At 34.0% G+C, this 27,690-nt stretch overlaps 1 long non-coding RNA gene across 2 annotated transcripts in view; it reads right to left on the bottom strand.

The window, feature by feature from the left end:
• Positions 1-2,858, bottom strand: part of LOC132423992 (uncharacterized) — a 73,842-nt gene extending 70,984 nt beyond the window's left edge. Inside the window, exon 1 of one of the 2 annotated variants that reach the window (XR_009519152.1) lies at positions 2,761-2,858. This is a non-coding gene — a long non-coding RNA (uncharacterized lncRNA). Of the gene's footprint in view, positions 1-1,605; positions 1,721-2,760 lie in introns of those variants that run through there. The other variant, XR_009519153.1, reaches the window with a different exon arrangement.
• Positions 2,859-27,690: the final 24,832 nt, after the last annotated feature.

Genomic DNA, 27,690 nt, shown 5'->3' with positions numbered 1-27,690 from the left:
GAAAAAATAAAAATGAAATAATATGCCAGTGGCTAAAACCATTTCTGCAACCTTGCCAAGAAAAATTTAGCAATGTGTCATGTATGTACTTGAACTGTTTGCTCTTGAGCTGAGTTTAAGAACATAAACATGGCTAAATGTCCAGGCTTCAGGCCCTAGAGACTCTGCTCACTCTCTTTTGTAATGAAAACATGAAAAACTTTGGACAATCTTCATGTGTCTCTCCAAAAATGACACATTTTATTTTTGTCTTCAGTAATTGTATTTGAGATAAAAGATAGCTAAAAGTGGGTGGAAATTTTGAAATAATCTAGTGGAATTCTTTAAAACAATAAATTAAAGGGTTTACTGTAAATTGTCAAGAATTCATCTGCTCCATATAACATGATTTTATGTATAGAAGCCATCAAGTATCACTAAATTTAATGATGTATCAATTAAAACTAAAGTTTATAATAGGTAAATTATAAGATGAATGCAATAGATCTCTAACTATAAACATATTAACTATTGCAAGATTCAGAATTTTATTGCTTATCAGAACAAATAATAAGAGAGAAAATCTATTTGTGGCTTATTCTCATGAATATAGAGTCTAAGAAAGTTCAGATACCAGTCATTTGTACATATTAATGAAAGGAGAAATATAAATAATTTACATCAGCTTCTTCCCCAGCCTTATCTCCTACTTCCTTCCTTCTCACATAATCCATGAGGACCATACTGAATAACTAACCGAAATATTTCATAGCTCCCTATAATTTCAGTTCCTTCCATTTTTAAGCATTTTATTGTATTTTTTTAACTTTTATTTTATATTGGGCTATAGTTGATTTACAACATTGTATTGGTTTCAGGTGTACAGCAAAGTGATTCAGTTATACGTATACATATATCTATCTATACTTTTTCAAATTATTTTCCCATTTAGGTTTCCCAGAATATTGAGCAGAGTTTCCTGTGCTATACAGTAGGTTCTTGGTGGTTATCTATTTTATACATAGTAGTATGTACATGTCAATCCCATACTCCCAATTTATCCTGCCCCCAACATTTCCCCTTTGGTAACCATAAGTTTGTTTTCTAAGTTTGTGAGTCTGTTTCCTTTCATCTCTGCTTGTAATCTTTTCTTTTTATCTTGCCTATTTGTCTCTTTCTCAGGGGTCCTCATACAACTGAGCCCGTAAAATAGATAAGAAGGTCACTTATCAACCGAAGTGATTGATCTTAATCGCCAAGGTGAAATTGAACTCATGCTAAACAGTTGGAACAAGGAGGACTATTTGTGAAACCCAGGACGTTGACTGGAGTGCTTCTTGGTACATTCTTTCCCAAGAATCCTGGTCAATAGAAATTGTAGCAACACAATAAAGACAGGACCACCATGGACCCTGATTAGGCAGGATCATCTCATCAGGTAAAGACTTCCATACAGCTGAGATCCTGGCAGATGTAAAAAAAACAAACAAACAAACAAACAAAACAAAAAAAGTAGTAAAGTAAGGAATCTAGAATTACCTAGAAATGGCCCTCATGACTAGCATCAGAAATGAGGACTACAGAAATAAAATGTTTTTCACCTTCCCTTCCCCCTCACTTTCCTACCTTATAGGAGCATACAGGCGATATCTTCTGTTTAAGTTTCAGGTGGGCAGATCACTAAGTTGTCATCATCATAGCTAATAGAAATGTGGGTGATCCTTGGGTTGGGTACATAGCATTTCATCTGGACAAATGTAAGAGTGAATGCAAAAGGGTGAGCCCTGCTGTATAATTCCCATTTATTTGTCCAGACCCACTCTTCATTTTTTTCTACCCTTTGTGACCTAGGAGCCTGACCTATATAAAAGACATAAACGAGCTCTCTTCACCTTCTAGCTACCAGTTGGGTTTAGTTCATGGGAATTGCCAACAGACCAGAGGAAAGGGGAAAAGGAGTGAGATGAATTTATTTCCCATTTCCTTTGGTGGGTTGACTATCCCTCTATCAAAGGCCACAGCTCCTACAAGACAACATTTTCATTAGTTATTCTTCTGAGTTCTAATACCCACTCTTTCCTCTTGCTACTTTAGTGTCCCTTAAGGCTTGGGGAATACACCTACTCCCCTGACCTTTTCTAGTGTCAGGGCATTACTCCACCTTAAACTGGTTTCCTTGGACTTTGTCCAAACTGTTGGAAGTAACCCCCCCCTATTAAACTTTCTTTGATTACTATCTCTTTCTGTCAAAAAAATGGACTGATTGCAGTTGTCAACAGTCTGAAATTATGTCTACAGCCAAATTATATTTATAAAATAATCCATTTTCTAATACAATATGCTGAATAATCTTTTTCCAATGTGCTATTGAAATGAGAATAAAGGATATTACAAATAAGTAAATAAACCCCTAAGAATGCTAAAAGTGGAAAAGGCATCTGCCTTGAGCTGATAAGAAATGTTAATAAAATTTTAGAAGACAGTAAGGAGATAAGGTTGTAGAGAAGTGTAATCCATATCAAAGAAGTCACATCTTAATATATGCATGGGTGAAGGTTACAAGCAGTTGGAGCTCTTATGGAGTGGTGAAAAAATAAAGCTAAGTGGCTGTAACTCTGGAGTTATGAAGTACAGAAAGCAGCAGAGAGCTCTAGGTGGCCTTGACAGAATTTAAGCAAAGACCCATTTACAGAACTGCTGTGTCATTCAGCTGTCACTCCCTCCTCAGTATGCGTGGAGCAGCTGACTATAGTTTTTTGTCTTCCCGGCTGAAGATCTCACCTTCCATCTGAGCAGAAGATCCTCTTGGATGGTCCACAAAGGCAGTCACCGTGGTTGAAAGGAGAGGCAGAAAGCAGCAGGGGATGGCTCTATATCTGTTCAATGAAGCTGGGTGTTGGGGAGAGGGAAGGAGAAGCAGTTCTACCCATAACAAAATAAATCAGCATACTCCACCCCCAAAGTCAAGTCCTTCACCCTAAGTCATTGTCAGCATGCCTGCTCTCAAGAGCAAATTTAACCTAAACAGAGGCTTGCCTGGCAACTGGACTGGCTCACAGTCAGCATTCTGTCCACACAAGAGGAGCATTTAGGGCAACAGATCTATGAATCTGCAGAGCAAACTCAGCTGACAAAGAGATTCATCAGCTTAGCAGCTAACTTGTCAGTATTAGTGAGTGATACACTGAGATTCACCAGTTATAAAATCTAAACAGAGAAAACCAGTGATCACAGGAGAAATGGCAAAATGAGAACAATAAAAATAATTTTTAAAAAATATCCATGTTAGTAACCTCAGAGAGATTTGGGAGATGTTGCCTGCCTAAAATAAGAACAAGCTGCCATAAAAAAGAACAATAAATGAGAAAGAAGTTTTGGAAATTAAAAGTATGATTGCCAATATTAATTGAAACAAATCAATAAGAATACCTAATAAATTGGGCAATCCTGGATTAACAATCTGGAAGATAAAGACAAGGATATCTTTCAGAATATGAAATTTAAAACACTAAGAAATGGAAAATATTTTAAAAAATAAATGCCAATCAGTTATATCCAGAATGTCAAAGACCACTGGAGGACCAGAAAGAAAGAGGAGAGGCAGTTGATGGGTACAAATAACCACAGAGATAATACAAAAAAAATCTCTAAGAAAAAGACTCAAATTGAAGAACTCCACAACTACAAGAAAAATGAAAAGAGGTACAAACTGTAAGAGAGAACTGTGAAATTTCAGAATTCCAAGCACAAAAAGAAAATCATAAAATTTCTTCCAGTGGGGGGAAAAAAACAAACTGCAGAGGAAAGAGTATTAGATGGGTATCAGACTTCCTATTACACCATGATATGCTGGGAAAAAAAGCATTAAATATCTCAAAAAATGTACTTAATTAGAATTCTGTATATAGGAAACTTTTCAACCAACTATGAAAGGAATTTAGAAAAAAACATTTTAGGCTGCAAGGTCCTAGTGTCCATGAGTCCCTTCTGAAAAAAAAAAAAAAAAAATTATTTTTTAAAATTTAAATTTAAAATCCAGAAAAACAAAATAGGAAGCAGGAAAGAAGTTATGGATCTGAGAGAATGAGCCAAACTGAAGAGTGATATGAAAGGAAATCACAGAATAATTTGAACAGGAAGTAATATGTAAAATTTTACTTTACCAAAATTTTCTTCAGGAAGAAAATGACTCATTACCCAAACTGTATGATTAAGAATAGCCTGTTGGTTTTCAAAACTTAAAGGCATATATCCCTGTTACTCAATAACAACAAAGTCAAATGAAAAGTCCAGGAAAAATAAAAAGTTGTACAAGAATGGCATGGTCCAAATATGAACATTTGTTTTAGGCAACTGATTGAGTGAAAGAAATAAATCCATTTGAAGTTGAACTACAATATACTGAGCACAAATAATGAGCCCAAAGCTACACTCGAATTTTTCCTATATGTTAAATAATGTAGTTCTTTTAAAAGTCTTGAAGTAAGCATTACAATCATATAATAAATGTACATTTAATGAAAATAACTCTGGAAGCATTTAAATTCCTTGCTTAAGATTTCCCAGAAAATAGTGAAGAGAGAAGAAGATTCTACCCAGAAGCAAAATGGACGAATTGTGGAATGATAAGATTCATGACTCTAAATCTAAATATAATTGGATACTTGTTTGTCAAGATATTGAAAAGATCACTTATTCCCGTGGAAAGCTGGATTAGAAAATGAATATATTTTCTCATTCACATATCCAACAAATATTTATCAAGCTAATATTATGGGTTAGGCAACATATTCAGAATACAAAGAAAAATAAAATGTCTCAGTTTTCAAGAGGCATACAGTTTAGAAGATTATTAATCAAAGATACAGGCATGCTGGTAATCAAAGGCTTTATCACTGAGATCCCTTCTCTGCCCATTACTGCTTCAGAGATTTTTGGACTTTGATCATAGTAAGCCCACATGAGCCTTCCAAACTAAAAATTTTATAAACAAACAAAATAATATTTTTTGGATCCTTGAGCATTAATCAACATGGTCGAGGGTATTAAAGTTTCCAGTGCTTTATAATGCTTCTATAATGCTTCTAGATCTTTCTTATTTCATAAAACACTTGAGAAAAGGGACATTTTAAAGAAGCAATGGGCCCACAGGATTGAAGAAATTCAGAAGGATAAGAAGCTCGAAAGGGAAAGATGTCTTTGCAAATCACATGCTCAGTTATGATCTTTCAGATGGAGAAGAAATTGAAAACCATCATTTGTCATGGTTCTCACAGACTCAAACTATAACCAAGAGGATTTCACTGTGTAATCTTAGAGAAAAATGAAAGTCTTTGGTTCTATAATACATTATTGAGACATTTAAAACTTAATGGATATTGTATGATTCATCCTTGTCCAGTAATACTAGTCAGTGTAAAAAATGACATAGATATTATTGTAAAGGTATTAATTCCCAGAAGTGACATGCTTGCAAGTAGGAACTCTTCCAGTTAATTACTTTCTTTGAATCGTGGGATTTAAGGGATTCAATAAGCGTGAACAGGAAAAACACGTTAAGTCGGTAAAATATTAACCACCGTGTTAGACCAGGAATGACAATTTTAAACAATGTTTTATGCCCCATTAACCTGTTACATTTTCTATCAACACAGGCTTAGTAACCAGTTGAAAATCTTGATCACATTCTGAAAATTCAGATTATAAATACTCAAGATATAATCTTTTGTCCTAGTGGGCAACATATAATCCTTTAAAAAGAATAAATGCAGCATAGAAGAAAGTCCATTTAAATAGAGGGTTTATAATTTAATTTTTTCTAGAAGCCATTTTCTTATTTCAGTTGGTAGTTACCTCTGTTTTATCTTTACTATGAAATTTCTCCTTTCGTGATTTAATTGCCTTATGTAAATTACTATAATAAAAGTTGAATAATTATAATCTTTAGAAAATTAGTGTAGCAACATATATATGTTCCCCTAACTTACAAAGGAATTTTCTGTGAAACACCAGTGTGCTTGTTTAACTAAAACATGTAAAAATAGTGGCTCACTAAGTAGCAAATAAGAAAAATTTAATATTCCCTGAACCAAATACTTCATAGGAATCACTCCCATTTAAATCTATAAGTCAGGTTTTGCTATTATTCTCATGTTGGCAATGAGGAGTCTAAGGCTTAGGAGACCCTTTGACTTACCAGGGTCAAGTGATGGAACCACAACGTCATCCATCAGGCAGTCACAGTCCAGAAACTTGAGCTTTTAAACACTGTACAGTACTGAACTAGGTTCTCATCCCCCACCAAACAATGATAACTGTGATGTAACAAAATTGTCTGCATATGATAATCATGTTTTGCTAACACACACACACACACACACACACACACACACACACAGAAATGACTACAAGACTATGCACCCAAATTGTAATCATTATTATAACTGGATGATGAAATTATAAGTGACCCATTTTATTTTGTTCTTTATGCTTTTCAACGCATTTCCAACTTTCTACAATATTTACTTTTTCTAAAAAGGATTTTATTTACTGGATCAGATATGTTGAAATCATTGTCAATATTTCCTTATAATATTAATAATAATTTGATATAATCTAATGATGATAACAATAAATATATTACAACAATAAACAAAATGACTTTTAATTTGATCTAGTAAGCCTACATTTAATGATGATTTTTGGAGATATGAGGGTTACTAAGAAATATTCCTGTTGAAAACATTTTACCTTTCTCTAGGAAACAAGTATTATTCAACTACAACTTCAGCTACTGTTTAATTAGGCTTCAAACTGGTATTCCTGAACAGTATCTAGTTGTCTTGATATTTAAGTAAAATAAATTATTTAGCCTACTGCCTGGCAGAATAAACACGTTAACCATCAGCTAAGTATAGCTGTACACATCTGAAAAGAAATATCAAAAATATTAAGTATTTATTCTTATAAAATGACATGTTTACTTTCTTCATATTTTTGAATTCCACAAAAGCTCTTTTAATGGAACTCTCCTTAACCAATTTGCTTCTGTCTCTGTTTCTCCTGTAAAACATCCTATGATAGTTGGCTTGCACATTGCCACCCTCTCCACTTGAGTTTTAGCTTCCAAGTCCATCATGGTTTTCTTAAACCTGCTTATTCTATTCATGCCTGTTATTTTAATTATGTACATTAATTAATTTATCCATGAACAGATTAAGTATAATTATTAAAAAGTCATTTTACTGAAAACAATTGAATAATTAGAGAAAACTAGATTGAAATGAGTTTCTAAAAGAATTGCTGTTGCTTTCAGTGTAGATAAGACGAGTATAAAACCTTGTAGAAAAAGTTAAAACCTAGGAGGATTCTACACTTAAATTGCATAGCAATATTCCTAAATTCCTATTCTACTTTGTAAAAATGTCAGACAATTTCTTCTATGAACATGAATGTCTATTATAATGAAGAAAACATATTTTAAATATGTATTAAGACTGTGACCTAAAATAATGGTATTATATTAAAATACTTGATACCTTAAATTTATCTACAAAAATATTTTAAAATATGTGTGTAATGGGTTCCCTTTAGCCTATTTTTGCAAGCAACATGCTCATTTTAAAGCACTAATTTTGGATTATATCACAAAAATAAATATTAACACCTTATGACATGTAAATAAATAGTGAATTACAGTTCATAAGGATATAGAATTATTACAATGTGATGAAATATCAACTCAATCTAAAGAATACAGTTTAAAATTATGACATATAAGACTGGTTTATTTATGCAATATCAATTATTTCTGTAACTTTCATAAATTTGATTTCACGTTTTACTCACTTCCAAAATGTCATGAGTTTTACAACTCAATAAACAATGAAAATAATTTCCAATGCATTTATTGTTATAAATATAACTTTAAGAATTCATAAAATTTCATAAAATCATAAAAATATCATAAAATATTATGCAAGGAGTCCTTGTGAACCTACTCATAAGAGACACTTTCTCAAACTAGCATGGTGTGTTAAATTTAAATAAATGCCAACCATTCAAATTTAAGAGATATAAAATCCAGTCCACATGAGGTCAATATATTACAGATAGTTTTAAGGAAAATTACTTTCAACTCAGTATGATTTTAATCATGGTAAAACAGTAAAATCCTTCAAAAACCATCAAGCTACATCCATATTGAAATAGCTTTCCTCCTTTAATAACATTTTTAACACCTAATATACTCAATAGAGATTAGCATGCACCCTGATTGGTTGCCATATAAAATTCTAAACAGACTCAATTCAGAAGTAATCTCTAGGTTTTCAATCATTTTGTGTTTGGGAGTGCCTTTTAACTGAAATGGTTATCACACAACTTTGTGGTCTCAAAAGTTATTTTTATGTGATTCAATCTATGTTCTTCCGTAAGCAGTGTATTCCTTAGTGAAAATTAGTGCAACAGTAAATATTACCCAGAAAAAAAAACAAGTAACATACCTGTTTTCCCCACATTCCCAACCCACCCTCCTTCAAAAATAGTTACATTCTGTGTGATAGGGGAAAACATCACAGGTAGGTTAGTAACATATAAGAACTCCTGTTATGAGTAATGAAATAGGCATAAATATCTTTCCCTGTTCTATTTAAAATGTATATTGGAAGATTAGAATGAGAAGAAAATCCATGAAAAAGTTTTGGGAAAAAAAGCAATACATAGTCCACAAATAGTTAAGAAAGGAATGATCAAAACAAAAGAGCATGTCTGTACAAATGCTGGAGGAAAGTGCTAAGTAAGAAAGATCTGTGGTGCATATGGTAGCCTGCTTTCACACCATAAATCTCGAAGTCCTTCATATAGAGTATGTGTGCTCCGAGATGCCAAAGAGTGCATTAAGATATCTTGGCTCTAATTGGGGCCTCTGTAAATCTCAGCACGTTTATCATGTTGCTCTGGCGCCACACTACTTAAAACCACAGCAAAGGATTTATCTCCTTTTGTTTGTGTTTGGGTCCAAAGCTTCCTCCAAAATGTCTCCCCAAGTTTCAAGTTGCTCTCTCTTTTAATTGTGTTAATCAACATAGGTGGCTTTTTGGTTCCTCTCACAAAAATGAATTTAAATGAAATTAACGAATGATTTATGAAATGTGAAGGCAGTTTATTGATGATCCTATCATTAAAGAGTTATTTAGGTCAAAAGACAATGAGCAGAATGAAATTTGCCCTGAAGAAAGCATTCAAAATGAGCTACTTTTTAAAGAAAATTCAATATTTTATTAGAAGCAGGACAAAATAAATAAGTGAAGATATGGTGATCAGGGCCGAAAGAAAACAAAAAATACATGTGTATTTGCCAATTTTATAGGAAGTCACCAAACAAGCAAGTGATGAGGGATCTGCACAAAAGACCTACACAACTTATGCCAAATTCAGTAGGTTATTGCTTTGGTTATAAGATAACTCTTCATGGTGGTAAAACCTGTTTCCTTTGGGTATTTAAATCATTGCTGATGCCATTAAAATTAAAAAAAAAATCAATATGAACCACCATTATATATTAACTCATTTAACAGATGCAATGTAATTTTTCATCTCCTTACTGGGTTCCAGACTGCTCTAAGAGTCCAACTTATAAAGAATGTGTATGGTTCCTTCTGAATACAAGATTAAAGGTGAATAACAAAATGAAAATCTCTCTTTATTATCCATGATTGCTTCTTGTTCTTCTCATAGGAATAATTAGAAGTAAACATTAAGGGATGTATCAATTCCCTTGACAGTTTCTGAGTAAATTTTCAAGCACATTGAAATCTTTCTCAAGTCTTATTCTTTATTCGGTAAAGTAAATACCACAAGTTATTAAAGGAAAGCAAAATAATTTTCAAACTTATTATTTTATTTGTGAGGAAACTCATACATGTGCAACAATTATATCAAAATCATCTATGATAGGGTATAAGTAAGAAAGGAATAATGTGGTACAGTCTATAAGAGTTCTAGAAATTCAAAGAATAAAAAGAATGTTGGTGAGATGCAGAAGCAACATCGCATCCTACATTTCCATGCAGATGGGCAGTTAAATTATACAGAGGCTTATATGAATCAAATTCAACAATGAAGAGACAGGAAAGAGGGAAATGTGTTTATTTATAAACTGACAAACTGAATACCATCACATTGTCAGTTTATGTGGCCCATGCATGCATCTCAGTTCTAAATTTTTTTCCTAAGAGACATCACAAGCTGTTTTTACAGTGCTTAACAAAGGGTAGACAATAAGTATTTATTAAATAAAATGACTTTTTATAATTAAGTGTCTTTGCATGCAGACTTTCACTGGGGCAAACTGAGCTCTGTAGACAGTCTCTCTATAGAAAACCCAGCTTTTTATCAATTAATCTGCCATAGTACTGGCCTAATCATTCTACAAACCCTCTCATGTGTGGTATCTTCTTCCTCTTGCCAAGGAATAATCTGATCACTATTATTGAGAACAGCCTCTTCCATTGTGTGTTTCAGTTCTGGTTTGTCAGACAAAACACAGGGCACCTTGTTAACTTTGGATTTCATATAAACAATGAGTAATTTTTCAGGATAGGTATGTCTCATGCAATACTTAGGATACTATGCAATACTTGGGACATGCTTATACTAAAAAAATATACTTTGCTAATCAAAATTCAAAGTTAACTGGGCATCTTGTATTTTTATTAGCTAAATCTGGTAACCATATTTGTGTTGCTATTCAGGCCATGTCCCTAAATTTTGTTGAACTTGACAAATCACATGAAACATTTACTGGCTTTGTATCTGATGAAGAAAGCCTGGCAGGTGGAGTACTGTCCCTGGTTCCACTCTTCTCACTCACTGTAAACATGCTTTAAATACATTTTTTTTTTACAATATTAATGTTAAGTTAATTTTTTAAAGAAAAGAGAAGAGGTTTTCCATAATGTTGTCTTATCTTTTGCTGTCAAATCATCTCAGTGTGTATTAGAAATGGCAAATGGATGGCATCTTAAATTTCTTAGAGAGACATAAACTATATTTTTTATTGCATGCTCAAACTGAGAAGAAGAAAGATATGGAGACTCCATGTGTGAGAAAGAAGAGAGATGGGGGAGGGGTGGAGACTGGTTAAACTTTTCAGAAGAATAATTAAATATACTCAGTACACAGTGATATTTTTCAAAACTTTGGAACATTCTTGAGCATAGCTAACTGAGACACAATTCACTGATGACCAGTTTTTCTGTCCCACTGCATGAGTTATTCTTGAATGAGTACAGCCAGAAAATGATTATTCACATGCTATCAGCAGAGCTGTATCCCACATAATAGTAATTAACAGGGTCCTTTTTATCTCCCAATCTGCAAGCATTTCTAATGCATCTCTGAAGTTTCTATACAAAGTAAACCTCCAGTGTTATGTAATGTGTGTGTGTCATTTTTCTATTTTGAAATTCATTTTTGACCTTCTCTAGCACATACTATTCTAAATCCATTGCCTCTACTCTTCAAATATAATGCAAATGCTTGGAACGATATTCTGCACTTTGCATATTTGTGCTGTATGATGAGTCACTACTATGATTTTGACTTTGCCCACGATGGGCTGTGCTTTGCATTTTCCCAGAAGAGAAGATAGTGGGAAAAAGAAAAAAAAACAAAAAAGCTTTAAGTTACCCCCTTTGCCTCCCCTGGTTGTTCCCTTCTTATTACGAACGCGGCATCACATAATCATTTTCTGGAATGCTTTCGTTTAGCAGAGTATTGTGCTGTGGACACCCTGACATATTCCAGGGCACATTTTGTGTCTCTCTTGCCTCTTCCCTTTGGCACGCTCTGCAGACGTGCCTCTGGTGGTTACTGCATGACTAATTTTCAAGTCTACATTTGGTCTTGAACTGTGAAAAACAAGAGCACAATTTTAACAAGGATGACTTTGAATAGCAATAACAAGACTAAAATTTCATTTATCTATTAAGGTATATCATGCCCAGAGCCTATAATTTCTTAGAAGTGCTAACCAAAAGGCATGTTAAAATGTTTAAAAATCCCAGGCAAGTCAAATAAATGCTAAACCCTTGCTTCAATGGAGCTAAACTGGTGACTGGGGTATGTCTTCCTCAGTGTTCATCCTCACGGCTCCCAGGAATAAACTCAATCATATCTGCAATATAATAAATCCTGTGGTTTATAATATTAGCATACAGTATGTCTACATCTGTTCTTTTACTCAACAAATATTTACTAACTACAAGGCCCATTTGTAAATGTTCCTATCAGTGAACAAAACAGACAATAATTTCTGCTTTTAGGAAGTTTAAGTTCACATATGTGTAATGAACCCAGGAGAGCTGGCTAACGTCCTTACTAGCCTGTCAGCCCCTGCAGGTTGAATCTTTTTATCTCCATTGCCAAAAATAGGGCCTGAAACAAAAGAAAGTTTCTGTGTACATTTGTTGAATTTATTTGAATGTCAAGAAATAATAGGGACTTCCCTGGTGGTCCAGTGGTTAAAACTCCAAGCTCCCAATACAGGGGGCCCGGGTTCAATCCCTGGTCAGGGAACTAGATCCTGCATGCTGCAACTAAGAGCCCACATGCTGCAACTTACACCCGGCGCAACCAAATTAAAAAAAAAAAGAAAAGAAAAAAAGAATATCATAATGCAAATACAGATCTCAGCCTATTTTTACCTTCTTTCCATGTGTATCTTGTTGCCTTTGTCAGTTAAATACAAAGAGTTAAGATATTAACAATACCCTCCGAGTCTCACACATCTTATCTATAAAAAGTTGATCACAAAAATACCTTCTACCAAAGACTTTAAATATTATTGTTCATATTCCTGATGACTCACCTCATTTCTCAATTGATATACACAAGAGGGCTTTCATTCTCTGGGAATATTAGACAACAAAATACACACATATCAGAAGGAGACAAAAAGGGGCGAGGTATCATGGCTGTTAAACACACTTAACACAATTGAAGTACTTCTTTGATGTAAGACATAAGCTTGCCTTTCATGTAGTGTGATAACTGCAGAATTAACTTGGTAGCAATCACCATTTCTGGAAACACAACTCAGAGCAAATACATAAAAGAATGTATCATCTTTTATAAGAGAGGACAACACAATTTTAGTCCTAGGATAAATATGAGAAATGACAACTGAAATGATAAAATGAGTGTGGTAACCTCTTCATACTGGAGAGAGAGTGAATATTTTCATGAGCCTAAACCTATTTTCAGTCCCCAAAGCATAATTCATCTAAATGAAAACCATTGTAATGTCTGGTTCCATATAACAAGTGTAATATGTCCTGGCAGGTAGCCTATAGTAACAGTGGTTGCCTGATCTAGTTACTGAGAATTTTAACATATGCTTTCACCAGCCCTGCTATGTAGGGGCAAGTCTCTTAAACAAAGACATTGTTGTTTTAGTATTATCATTCTTGGATTATTGTATCTGAAAATAATATAAGCTGGTCTTAAAATGTAATAGGCTTTTACAAAATATTGAATTGAGGTTTGGGGAGTTTTGAAGAGAACAAAGGTCCAAGGAGTTTATAATGGTAGAGACAACCTCCTTTAGGGACTAAAGAGCTAATGTTTACAAAAAAGAAGGATTTGTTAGTAAAATCAGAATAAAGAAAATAGAATAGAATGTGTAACTGAAACTGTGCATTTCAGCAAATGCACTAATTTATAATATAACATGTCTATTCAGAATGACCACTTCTGAAGAGTAGGTCTTCATTAAAATTATATCTATATGTAAGAAAGTAATTTTGATGCATTCATTAAATTGGGATGCTGCCTGTATATACAGAACTTTTATTAGCAATGCAAGTAATGTGAAGATATAAAAAGAAACATGCACTTTCAATAATACAGGAAGAGAAGGAGAGCTCCGTCAATAACAGTATGAGGAAAGAAGCTGTTCCAAACTTCAGAGGCTTTGAAACTGCATAGGAATTAGCTTTTTCAGGTTGGTAGTTTCATTGTTCACTTACTAGACAGCCTTGAGAGCTTAATAATTAACCACAGAGTCTATTTATAGAATTTTCAAAACATGGCCATTCCTGAGAGCTCTGGGCCGTTTATCCTACTGCTCTGAGAGTTGACAAGGTCATGCAGAATTCCCGTTTGAAGAGACACTAACCTCAAGGTCCAAATTCCCCAAGTTGAAGTGAAGCTACACTGGCATGAGAAAGTGATAAAAGAGCAGCCTGGGCATTTTATCTTCCCCAGATCCTCCAAAACCTCCTTTTGAAGGCTTTTTTACCTAGGTGCAATTCCAACCCCCTTCCATTAACACTATGGCTCAATTATCTCAACAGCTTCTAATAGGGTTAAGTGAATTTACCTCAGTGTTCTAAAACGAAACCAGACTCCTAAAGTTGTTAATATACACTTACTAACTCATGACCAGGTCACACATCAGCTCCCTTATAAATTTTACTGGGATTCTTTGCTTTACGCACAACCCCTCAGCACTCTGAACGTGTTTTCGTTGTGTAATAATGAACATCTGTGACAGCAACTTTGCCAAAATAAATAAAATTAAGCAGATGATTCTGTGGGGTTACACTAAACAATTTTTTAAACAGGTTCAGATTTCTTTCTAAGGGAGTACAAAATGTCTCCATATGCTTGTTCTTGTTTATTATTGTGTGTGAAAGAGAGAGAGAAATGCAAAGCTAAGTAAGAGAGAAAGGTCATAATTGTAGAGTAATCAAAAGCTAGTTAACACAGTTGTATATTTTTTAATTAAGAATGTTTTCAAGACAAACCAGGGGCCCTGCTTTCTCGTTAAAGGAGTTTCAATAGATATTGTCTAAAATGTTATTATTGCTGTCAGTAAGACGAAAGCCAGCCTGTGTTTGGCGTAAAACCCGCTGGAAGTGTTTTGCTCCTCCATTGTTATCAGTTTTGCTCCTGGCTACAGTAAAATCCTGTTATGCCCTCACAGTGCTTCTTTTCTGGATTTACATGTGCAAAACAAACTGAACAAACACACCAAGAAAGGGCAACAAAAGGCCAACTCTTTCCATTGCATCACAGATGTGAGACAATCAAGGTAGACATGTTAACTAATTCATGATGGTTAAGAACTGTTTTGTCTGATCATAGTTACACAAAGTTTCTTTGGTTCCTTTATTCAAGATACATCTTTTCTTTCCTTCTTCACTTTCAAACTGTCCATGTCCTTTGGCTTTAGATGTGTTACTGATTAGCAGCATGTAGTTAGAATTTTACTACCTTATCTAGTCTGTAAAACATTGCCTTTAACGGGATCATTTGTTCTATTTACCTTTAATGTAATTACTGATTTATTTATACTTAAGTCTCCCATCTTAATTGGTGTTTACTCTGTCTTCTGCCTGTTCTATGTTGATTTTTTTCTCCTCCCATCCTTTCCTTTGTGTTATTCTTGTTACTTTTATTTTTTCCTCTTCTATCAGATGCCTTCTCCATTCCTGATTTATAGATTATTGTTGTTTGCTTTAACTCAATCTTTTTTAACAAGACATTATTTATTATTGTTTTATAAATGAATATTTATTTAAATCAGTTGTTCTCAATAGAGGCTATTTGCCCCCCAGGGAATATTTGACCAGTGTCTAGTGATGGTTACTGATTGTTATAACCGAGGCATTGGGGAAGGTAAGAGGTACTACTGGCTGGCATCTAATGGGTAGAGAATAAGGATCGTGCCAAACATCTTATAATGAACATGACAGCTCCTCCCAACAAAGAATGTCCAGCTCAAAATGTCAATAGTGCTGGTGCTGAGAAATCCTGACTCAGATTTACCCACATTTACCATTTTCTTTGCATTTTTCTAGCTTCTAAAACTCTGCATCCAAGCTCACTGTCCTACCTGAAGTGATTTTCCTCTACCTGAAGTAAATTCTCAGTTTTTAACAAATTCTCAGTTTGTTTTAACAAATTCTCAGTTTTTGTTGTTCTCTCTTTTTCCCTTTCTCTGTTTTTATTTACTCTTTACTCTTTTTTTTAATGACCATTTTTTAATTGAAGTATAGTTCATTTACAATGTTGTGTTAGTTTCAGGTGGATAACAAAGTGATTCAGTTATATATATATATATATATATATATATATATATATATATATATATATATATATATATATATATATATAGTTTGTTTTTTTCTTTTCTTTTTCAGATTATTTTCCATTATATGCTATGACAATATACTGAATACAGTTCCCTGTGCTATACAGTATGCCCTTGTTGTTTATTTTATATATAGTAGTGTGTATACGTTAATTCCAAATGCCTAATTTATCTCTTCTCCCCTACACCACTTTCCCTTTTGTTTTCTATGGCTGTGAGTCTATTTCTGTTTTGTAAATAAGTTTATTTGTATCATTTTTTTAGATTCCACATATAAGTGATATCACATATTTGTCTTTGTCTGAGTTACCTCATTTCTTTTTTTATATTTATTTTTATTTATTTTTGGCTGCGTTGGGTCTTCGTTGCTGTGTGCAGGCTTTCTCTAGTTGCGCGAGTGGGGGTTACTCTTCGTTGCAGTGCGCAGGCTTCTCATCACGGTGGCTTCTCTTGTTGTGGAGCCCAGGCTCTAGGCACGCAGGCTTCTGTAGCTGTGGCTCACGGGCTCTAGAGCGCAGGCTCAGTAGTTGTGGTGCACGGGGTTAGTTGCTCCGCGACATGCGGGATCTTCCCGGGCCAGGGCTCGAACCCATGTCCCCTACATTGGCAGGCAGATTCCTAATCACTGCACCACCAGGGAAGCCCTTGAGTTACCTCACTTAATACAATAATCTTTAGGTCCACCCATGTTCATTTACTCCTTATTCTTGAAATTTATTTTGCAAAGTCTGGAATTCTAGAATGAAAGTTTTCTTTCAGTTATGCTGTGGTTGTTGAAAAATCAGCTGACAACCTAATCAGCTCTCATTTGAAAGAAACCTGCCATTTTATCTCTGGCTGTTTTGAAGAACTCCCTTCTGGTGTTTAATGTCGTGCTGTGCCACCATGTTGTATTTCAGTGCGGATTTCTTATTACTTATCCTCCTGGAGCTCACTGGGATTTTGAATCTGTGGATGGTATATGTCATCACTTCTGGGAAATTCTCAACTGTAACACCTCAAAATTTTGCACCTATTCCATTTCCTTTCCACTCTTCTTCTTGAACTACAATTAAACATATGTTGGAACTTACTGACCACCACCATATCTCTTAACCTGTTTTCCATATTTTCCATCTTTTTGGCTCTATGTACACCAATTTGGTTTTTTTTTTACTTAGATCCTAGATTACTAATTATCTCTTCAACTGTGCTATTCTGATGTTGTCCACCGCCAGTATATTTGAAACCTGAGTGGGTCTATTCCTGCTGCTTCTTTTCTTTTCTTTTTTCTGTTATGACTTGTAATGATGCTTTATTTTCTTGTGTACCGGTGTTTTTAGAAGGATACACTTATTTAAAAAAAATCATGGGGCTCTTTAAGGATTAGATGAAGCTGGTCTCCTCAAGAGGATTTGGCTCTGCTTCTGGGGACATTGTCAGTCTGAAAATTTTTCAATTCAAGTTTATAGTTTGAGGATATTGGAAACACTCAATCCCAGAGTGGGATAAAAAATTCACAGATACTGTTTTTTCACCTTTCTTTATCCTCTATACTTAATTTAGAATCAAGCGAGACTTCTCTAAAGTCCACAAGAAATGGAGATTTGGTAGGAATTTACTTCAGGTCACCATAACTCCGAGTGTGTAAACCTTTACAGACCCAGCTTAATTATGCGAAGGTTGTTAATATATTTCCTACCTTGGTGGGCCTAGGACCTTGACCTTTTCCCCCTCTCTGTTCAAGACCACCAAATATGTAGCCCAAATCTGCCACCCTTGGAGCAAAAATTGATTTATTCCTATGTGTCCTTCTCTCATATCTGAATTCCTGCTTTCCCTATAATTATCTCTCAGTAGTTCCTCACTGTCTCATCAGCTATCAATACTTTTAAAAACACATTTTAAAAATACTTTTTTCTCTGCATTGTTAATGGCTTTTGCAAAATGATGTACCCAAATAACTACCCAATATTAAAGTAACTTTTAAAAACATGATATTTTATGTATAATATTCAGCTAATATCTAAAGGTTGTTTGTGATTAGTAATTTCTAGTATTCTTGACATAAAGTCATTGTTTGATGTACTAAGATGTTAGGAGTCTAACGGATGATTTTTTTTTTATGACTTGTAGTTATTATGACAGTTAAATGACAAAATGAGGAAATTGCTATCCACATGAATATATTATTAATGTGTCATCACAGCTAAAATTTTAATTTCTCACTTAGGGAGAAATGTTAATTTCAGTTAGATTGTGATGTAATAATAATAACTATTATAGAGTTGGTGCTCGCCATGTGCCAAGCATGTGCATTATCTCATTTAATCATCATGGCTTGGGAGGTAGATGATTTTAGAGAAGAAAAAAAAAGTGGGAGAATAGACAGGTTAAGCAACTCGCCTAAAGTCAGTTAGTCAGTAAATGATAAGGACAGGATTAGCCTCCAAGATTCTGACTCTTGACCCCATGATTTTATCTCTATGTGTTGGCTTCTACAGAAGCAATTTTATTAACTAATGGGAAACTGGTAGACCATGCAGCCAATGACAATAACTTTTCATATTCCTGAAAAGCCTAATAAATATAAATTCATTTTTTCATTTTGTCCTGGAAGAGTACTTTGGGACAGAAAAAATCACTCTCTTCAAACTTTAATTGTAAGTCTCCAAAGTCTTTATGTATTATATCCATAGTCAGAAAAGTATGTAGTGAGATCTCTAAAGTAATATAAAATTAAATCTTACAGTTTTAATAATATAAATTATTGCTTATCTAGATTTGTGTTTTGTGATTGATTGGCAGAGTTTTGTGTTTTATTTAAGATTGTGGTTTATATGAAAACATTCATGACTTCAAAACCATTGTTTTGCAGAGGAACTCTTATCAAGCAGAACTAAACCTCTCCACATAGAGAAATTTTTGAGTCATCAGTTCAATAAATGACAGTTATACAAGGGAAGCATGGATGAATTGTTATTAATCCTAGCCAGGGGGAAAAATAGTGTGTAGTAGTTGTAACAATGGTTTTATTTCATATATATATATAGAGAGAGAGAGAGAGAGAGAGAGCAATCCCTAGAGGGTTCAAATTGATTAAAAATCATATGCATGAGTAATAAGAACTGAATTTTTCTTCAAGAATTTGGCATCTATTAAAAAAACAAACAAAAAAATAACTTTAGTGCTTTAAAGGATAAGAAATGTGTAGAGGAAATAGGAAAGTTCAATCAAATTTTCCAAGCCTTTTCCCAAATCCTCAAATACCAAGGTATTTTAATTAGTTCCTTCCATTTGGCTGGTAAGTTATTTGGACCTATTTTGAAATCAACTGTTGTCAACAAACTCATTAATTTCCTAAGAATTGGTCAATAGTTTACTTTTCTTTTTTAAAATACATTAATAATGTTGACTGAAAGAAGTTGGTTTGAAATTGTGTTAATTAAATTAATTGCAATTTGTTTTCCTTGAAACTTTATCAGTGTAAATAATCCAGAAAGAAGTAGTCAGTCACTCTATTCTAAGTTGAAATAAATTTAAATATGAATTTTAAACTTTCCTTTTTTGACAACACTCTACCACAGTACTATCAAAATCTCTGATGCATATATTTGTTTTGCTTTAGTTATGAAACTTTCTCTTTTGACTTCATCAGTTTCTAAACAGTACATTAATTTTAAAATCAAAACAAACACTGAAGCAAGCAAGACTAGGAATATGAAATCCAGTTTTGTTAAATTCTTTAACATAGAGTCATGTTTCATTCTAGAAAATATAATATACAATATTATTGCTTTTCTAGAGAAAAATAAAGCCACAAAGCTGATACATATACTTTGAAAGACCAACAACATCGGTCAATAATTCAAATGATTTCAAAAAAATGGTTTGTGTTGACAACTTTCTAATATTAAGAACATCTAGGTTTGTTGTTGTTTTCCATTTTTTTGTTTTGTTTTGTTTCTTTTTGTTTTTTTTTTAAAGTTACCAGAAGATTTAGGTCCATTCCCAATGGAGACTTCATTATTTGAGGGCAATTGGAAAAGGGATTACTAATGAGTTTCTTTTAGATCTGTTGAAATGTCATTGCTGTAGTTTTATGGAGGCAACAGATAATATATAATATCCACGATGTTAAATTTAAAATTAAGAAGAATATCATATGGCTGTACCAATATGGCTTAAGTTGTAAGACCCCATGGAACAGCTGGGCTGTACCATATCTGAACCTCTAGGACTCTGATTCTGTAGAATCAGGGTTGGCATATGAGCATCTTTGGCTTTTTCCCTTATATTCACAACCTCATATTTACCTAATACGTTATGAAAAGGAAGATGCAGAAGTATAAATCTTAGGAAAATCACCCACAGAAAGATTTTTTTTTTTATTCCATGGCTGGAGCAGCTGGTCCAAACTATCCCCTCTCCTCTTTTCAATTGACTTCTCCCTGTTTCTGCTAAGAATCATTTGAGACTTTCTATCATTCTCACATTGACAAATAACCTCAGTATCTTTCATAGCCATCTTTGGTAGCCCTCTCTCAACTTTAAATTCAGTCTCTGTCTTTTCAACCCATCACATTTGTAGCTGTAAATCAAACACATTTCTATAACACTGCATAATGAAAGATGAATGAGGATCAAAAGTGATTGAAATATTAAATCTCCCAGCTCAAAAAAAGATAAAAATATCAAGCAAAGTTGTTTCAAGGCAGAGAGAGACACAGGTGAAAGTTCTCTTTTAAACTTTCTGGACGTAATGTACTGGCAGGATAAATAGGAAACCACTAGACATTCAGAATGTAAAGTAATCCAAAAGATGGTTAAGGAATAAAAATATGAAATTTTGAATTTATAAAACATGATCAATTACCTTCATTCAGGGGCACAGAATGCTGATAATCTTGGTTATTTCAGAAAGGACAAATCTCAAAATTCTGACTAACAAAGAGGTACTTATTAAATGCTTGCTTAAGCGTCACTTCCTTCATCTAGTTCTTTCAGTATTCTAAGTTGTTATGTACACCAGAGACATACCTACACCTGAAGAATCTCCTTCACTGATTGCTTTTGTCTCACCTTTATCAAGAGACTCTACAGGGTTAGTGTACTTGTTGAAGTGACAAGAGCTCACTACATTATCAGGGCTTTCTGTACAAAGCCAAGAATGGGAAACTGATTTTAGACTGTAGTACTTTTTCAGAAGCATGTACCCTTATAGAACTGGATATATTGTCTTTTTCATCAGGAATTCTATAACCAAGTTTAAACCTGCTTTTATCTAGGAAGATGATGACTAATAAAAAGATACAGGGTTTAGGGAACTTTGGAGACCTTCCCAAAAGTAGTTTTGGTGAAATTAGAGGAGTCAGAGAGATTTAACTATTGAAAGAGCAAATACAAAATAAATTTTGAGAAGGTTCATGCTAAAGAAAGACAAGAGGGAAAAAAGAGAGATATAAAGAATATAGTAGGACTGATAGTACACTAGCACATACTTACATTTTTTAGAAGTAACAAAAGAGGAAGTCAATGGAAAGACACAAATTGAAAATGAAAGAAAAGAATGTTGTGACTTTTGGGGAGAGTTAACAAATAATATCTCTTTCCTATCTGCATTCAGAATCAATTGTGGCAATGACAGGAATTGCAGAGATGAAAGTCAAAATGATACATTACCTTTATTAGTGATAATGCTTAGTGAAAAATATAAGTTTAGATCTGAGAGGAGTGTAGCCTGCTGGCACAACTGTTCAACCACAAGACTTACCCCCAAAGACAAATCCCATAGGGTAGAGCAGAGAGCAGAGCATCTGTTGAATGAGCTGTAACCCCTAGTAAAAGGAGCTCGTCTAGCATCACAGTTCCTTTTCCCATTTCCCCAGCTGAATATCTCACTCCTCTTTTGAAGAAATGAGGAAAAGGAAGGATGTGAAAAAAGACCATATGGAAATAGGAAGACTGATGACTAAGTGACCCCTGTATGAAGAAAAAGTAGAGAAAAAGAATAAGCATGAGGGAGACAGACCATCTAGTTGGTTTTGTATACAATTCTAAAATAAACTAGTCCTAGGGATAAAGTTATGGGGTATTGTTACTAGCTTTTTTTTCTACTTCTTAAAGAACTTTTTTACTTTTTTCTAGGCCCATCATTTGCTTTGAAAACTAATTTCCTCAAATTGTTAGATATTATTGCAAATGAGTATAATGAGCAAAAATGATGAATCTGTGTCTTGTATTATGTAGATGGAATGACTGATATCTTTATTAAGGGTTGATGCCAATATACCTGATTTGTTATTAATTGTTTAGCTATAGATTAAATGTGAACACTTAGAAAATGATAGCCAGCAAGATGTCAAGAGGAATAAAGAAAATGCTTACCTGACTATGATTTCAAATAAATAAAGTTACATTTAATTCCTAATAAATTTGAAAATATAGAGCAATGTGAGAAAGGTGCTATTACCTCCAGTCAAGTGTAATAGGAGCACCAAAGTAGGAATTGGTGATAAAATTAATCAGGTGTGTAAAGGAAGCCAATAAAAGTTTTCAAAGCAGACAATGCATTATTTGATCTCTATTTACATATGTCATGGAAGTGTGATAAAACCTAAAACATACTCTGTTGTTTGTTTATGGGATCTTTACAGAGCACACTCATAAGGTTAGTAAAAGTAAAACCATCTAGAAATACAATCTGTCTTTCTGCATCATCATGGGGCTGACCCTTTTTGATACTTATAACTGATGAGATTTTCATTGCATGATAAACAGGAAATAGAAGCAGAAATCCTCTGATAGTTCAAAAACAGATTTTCTTTTTAAAAAATTTGATTTGGGCTGTATATTGAATGAGTCAAGAAATAGTAGATGCTTGAAAGAAAGAGGGGTTCCTGGTCTGTATTAGTTTCTGAGTTTGTTCTACTTATGCATTCTAAAACTGCAATTCAGATTTATAATAACACCTTGGTCACGTATATAGTACAAAATTGACTTAAGTAATTGACAGTGTGTTTATTCCAGTGCAATAGTGGAGAGGAGAACTGACTGGGAGCAGACACATAGAAGCCTTCTAGGGTTCTTGAGAAGTTCTAGACCTTGGTCTGGGTGGTTCAAGGTTGGTCAAAGTTCTTGACATTGATTACATGGGTATACACAAATATAAAAATTAACCAAGCCGTTCAGTAGTGCCTGTAAATGTATGTAAGTCATATCTCAATTAATAAAAACTGTTACGAGGTACTATAGAGCATATTATCTGTAAAGGCATTCTGAGAAAGACATAATCATTGAATTAAGTTATAAGTTCAAATCCACAGTTTGAATTCACTAACATCTTCCGTGAAAGGCAATAGGTAGTAATGATGTCTCCTAACGCTATATTTAATTATTATATAGAGCAGTTCTTAAGACAGCTCAAGCTTTAAATATGAAATTGTAAGAAGATTTACTCTCTCATACTTTATAAGAAATGCACTAAGGAAAACTCACACTAACAATTCACTGAAGTTAAATATAAAGTTGTAAACACACTTTTTTATGAATTATTTTCTAGACATCCACTGACTTGCTGACATATATGAATCTACATTTACACTTGATACAACTGTAAGATAAGAACTGATTTTAGGTTTATTTTAGAATTTGGGTATGAGGAAAGCAATGTAAACATTACAATTAAGTAAAATGTAGGATAAATATATTTTATTAAGTATGTTCTCATTCCAGATCCTGAGAGACATGAAAAATATATTGTAAATGAAAAGGTCTCCTCTTTCTTATTTATTTATTTATTTATTTAGTATGTGATATGTATTTATAATGGACAGATACATAAAACACTTATCTTTTACTGAAGAATTTTATTGAGGACTTAGTATTTGCCAAGACATGCACGAGGCACCTGGATACAACGAGATGGAAATTATACCCTGAAGAATTTATAGTGGAAAGACAGGTACAGAAACAGATCATTATAATACAATAATACAGTGTTAACATTCTATCAGAGTTATATACTTATAGAGAACCCTATACCAACGTCTACAAAACACAGTTCCAGCCCAAGTAACTTAACAAAGTGAAAAAGTGAAATTCATATCAACTTTGAAAACAAAATTCAATGTTAATTTCTATAAAATCTGCAATTCATGGTAACTAAAGCTTAAATGTTTTATACTTTAATTGGGTATAATCATTCATTGCAGTCTTTATGTTTTTGTTTGCATGATGCAGAACGATCCAAATGAAAGACATAAGAAAGTTCATGTGTTTTTGTTTTCTAATCTCAAAGTTCCCAAATAATTGCCTGATAATGATTTCAGCCTCAAAGGGCCTCTTTGCAGAATGCCCGTGGGCATGACGATGACCCACAGTTGTGTGAGGACATTATAGCTCTTGGACACTCACTTACAGACACAAACCAGATACTTCAGCATCTGCTTTGCTTCATGCTGATCACTCACTTTTAAGGTTAGATAACATCCATAGAAACAATAAACAGATCATATATTACACGGTAATTATCCTTCCTTAGAGATAACAAAAAAGAAATCCATTATTTCACTCACTCCAGAAGGTTTGAAATTCAAAGATAAGCAATATTTGTCAAACTAAGAAATAAATTAAAACATACATTTTGAACATTCACTTATGAAATCTGGGAAATATTTGCATACAACAATTTTCCTGAAATTGTTTTTGTTTGTAACACATTATTAAAAAAGTCTAAGGTCAGCAGAGATCAGTAATATATTTTTTAAAATGTATTAGACTATCCCACAGACAGACGGTGGAAAAATTCAGAGTACACACCTCACTAGAAGGGGTTCTATTGGGTAATGATATTGAGTCCTGTGATTCCTATATTATATTTTATCTCATAAAGCGATTCTTATAATGAAACTGTTTTTAAAATCCCACTTATTAATAATCTATTTGCCGAAAATAATATTTTAAGAGGATGTCCTGAATCATACAACTCTAATAGAAAAGATTTGAGGTTTTTGCAGTCTGTCCATTTGGAGACTCTTTTGAGATAACCACACTGATCTGGCACCTTGTTTTATATTGTTTTCCTTTTCATTGTCTGTAACTTCAAATGTGTCTTAGACCTTGATCATAAATCACACAATGAAGTACAATGTTTATAACTATGTTGCTCCTTTTTTTCTTTTCTTAAGATGTCTTCAATTTTCTCTCCCTTACCACTTTTTAGGGGCATTTATACCCAAAATCATACAGGTACAGTGACAAAATTCTGTAACAAAAATGCTAGATAGCAAGTTCACTTGTGTGTGACAATTTTGAGGGCAACAAATATGATTTATTCAACTTCTAATCTCCCAGCCTAATAGATTTAATAGGACTTAATAGCTTTCTTGACTATAATTATAGACTAATTAATAGGACATAATTAATAATAGGACATAATCAGTTTTATGACCATAACCATAATTAGGACTTCATGATTCCCTGAAAGGAACATATTTGTAAACATATGATAGTGTTCTCCCACATTAGAAGAATAAATAAAAACAATCCTTACATATTCCCCTCATTCTTCTCCAGTTACAACTCTATAGCTCTAACTTTCCCTTTTACAGTCAAATTTCTGGAAGGTTTGTGTATAATTTCTGTATGGAGTGTGGTGCCTTGATTTTCCTCCTCTTTGGACACTTTTTATTAGTTTCTTTCAAAAGCGTCCTAACTTCCTGATTATTTAACTCATGACCCATATATAAATCCTCTTCGCTTTTCACTCTATATGCTCCCTCTTGTCAAAAGTCAAAATTTTCAATAACCTTGATAGATAACTTATAAATTGATAGTTCCAGCTCTATCCATTCAGCCACCTACATACAAACTACTCACAAACATATAAACAAACTTAATCTCATAAGTTTATTTATCTTTCAATGTTCCAGGGTTATCTAGGTCACCATCACTCATCTAGTAATCAAAAATCAAAACAGAAAACTAAGAGTTATCTTGTTTAATATATAAAAGGACAAATCGGTAGCATAAAATTCCTGTGAAGGTAGATGGGAATAGGATTACAAGCATAAGGTAAAACTGGCCTTAAGTAGGAGATATAGGAAATGTCTTTATTATAGCAAGAGTCATGTTCAGTATCAGAAACATGAGAAAGTCTCCTCTTAATTGCTTTTATTTTCATTAGAAATTACGACATGGAGTCAACTACTAAAAACAAAGAGAAAAACAGTTTGATTGAAATTTTGAGAGACCAGAAAAACTTGGAACGGCCAAGCAATTTCAAGGGCCCCCTTGAGTATGCTAATGATTAATTTATAATAGAACAAACATGTGTTTTCAACACTAGGGCTCAGTTGTTTAGTTATGGTGGTGGGGAGGGGTAGAGGGGAGAAGTGTAGGTTCACAATCACTTATTCAAGATTCCAAAATCCAAAATTTCATGAAAGCCATATCTTTTTTCAAATTCTTTTGGCTGAAAACCAGTGAACTGATATGAAGTCACTTGTCGTCTATATTTATCCAAACTAGTGTGAATATAATACATTTTGCTATATCACTTTATTATATTAGATTGGGAGGTACTACCTTAGATCCTGTTAGAAGAGTTACATATTTTTTTAACTGAATTTTGAATTATGTTTAGACTCAATGGATTTTGATAAGAGATTATAGATTTAGCATAAACATCCATTTAGGTTTGGGATTGGTACAAAAAAATATTTTTTTATGTTTTGTCAACCCGAATTCAAGAATGATGTTATGTATGTGATGAAAATTAAAAATTAAATTAACGCTTTCAATATGGCAGAGGAATAAAACATGGAGATCACCTTCCTCCCCACAAATACATCAAAAATACACCTACAGGTGGAACAACTCCTACAGACCACCTACTGAATGCTGGCAGAAGACCTCAGACTTCCCAAAAGGCAAGAAACTCCCCACATACCTGGGTAGGGCAAAACAAAAAAGAAAAACAGACACAAAGAATAGGGAAGGAACCTGCGCTTCTGGGATGGAGCTGTGAAGGAGAAAAGGTTTCCACACACTAGGAAGTGCATTCACTGGTGGAGACAGGGGATGGTGGTGGGGGATCCTTCAGCACCATGGAAGAGAGCAGAACAACAGGGGTGCAGAGGGCAGAGTGGAGAGATTCCCACACAGAGGATCAGTGCCAACCAGCGTTCACCAGCCTGAGAGGCTTGTGTGCTCACATGCCAGGGCAGGTGGGGGCTGGGAGCTGAGTCTCAGGCTTCAGAGGTCAGATCCCAGGGAGACGACTATGATTAGCTGCATGAAGAAAGCCTGAAGGAGGCTAGTGTGCCACAGCTAGCCGGGAGACAGTACGGGAAAAAGTCTGGAACTGCCTAAGAGGCAACCGACCATTGTTTTAGAGTGCACGAAGAGAGGGGGTTCAGAGCACAGTCTAAATGAGCTCCAGAGACAGGAGTGAGCCATAGGTATCAGCACGACACCAGAGATGGACATGAAACGCTAAGGCTGCTGCTGCCGCCACCAAGACGCCTGTGTACGAGCACAGGTGACTATCCACACCTCCCCTCCCAGGAGCT

The sequence above is a fragment of the Delphinus delphis genome, chromosome 4 (assembly GCF_949987515.2).
Source record: "Delphinus delphis chromosome 4, mDelDel1.2, whole genome shotgun sequence".
In the NCBI taxonomy this organism is placed as follows: Eukaryota; Metazoa; Chordata; class Mammalia; order Artiodactyla; family Delphinidae; genus Delphinus; species Delphinus delphis.
The sequence above is the reverse complement of the archived record's forward strand: the minus strand, read 5'-3'. Positions and strand labels throughout refer to the sequence as shown.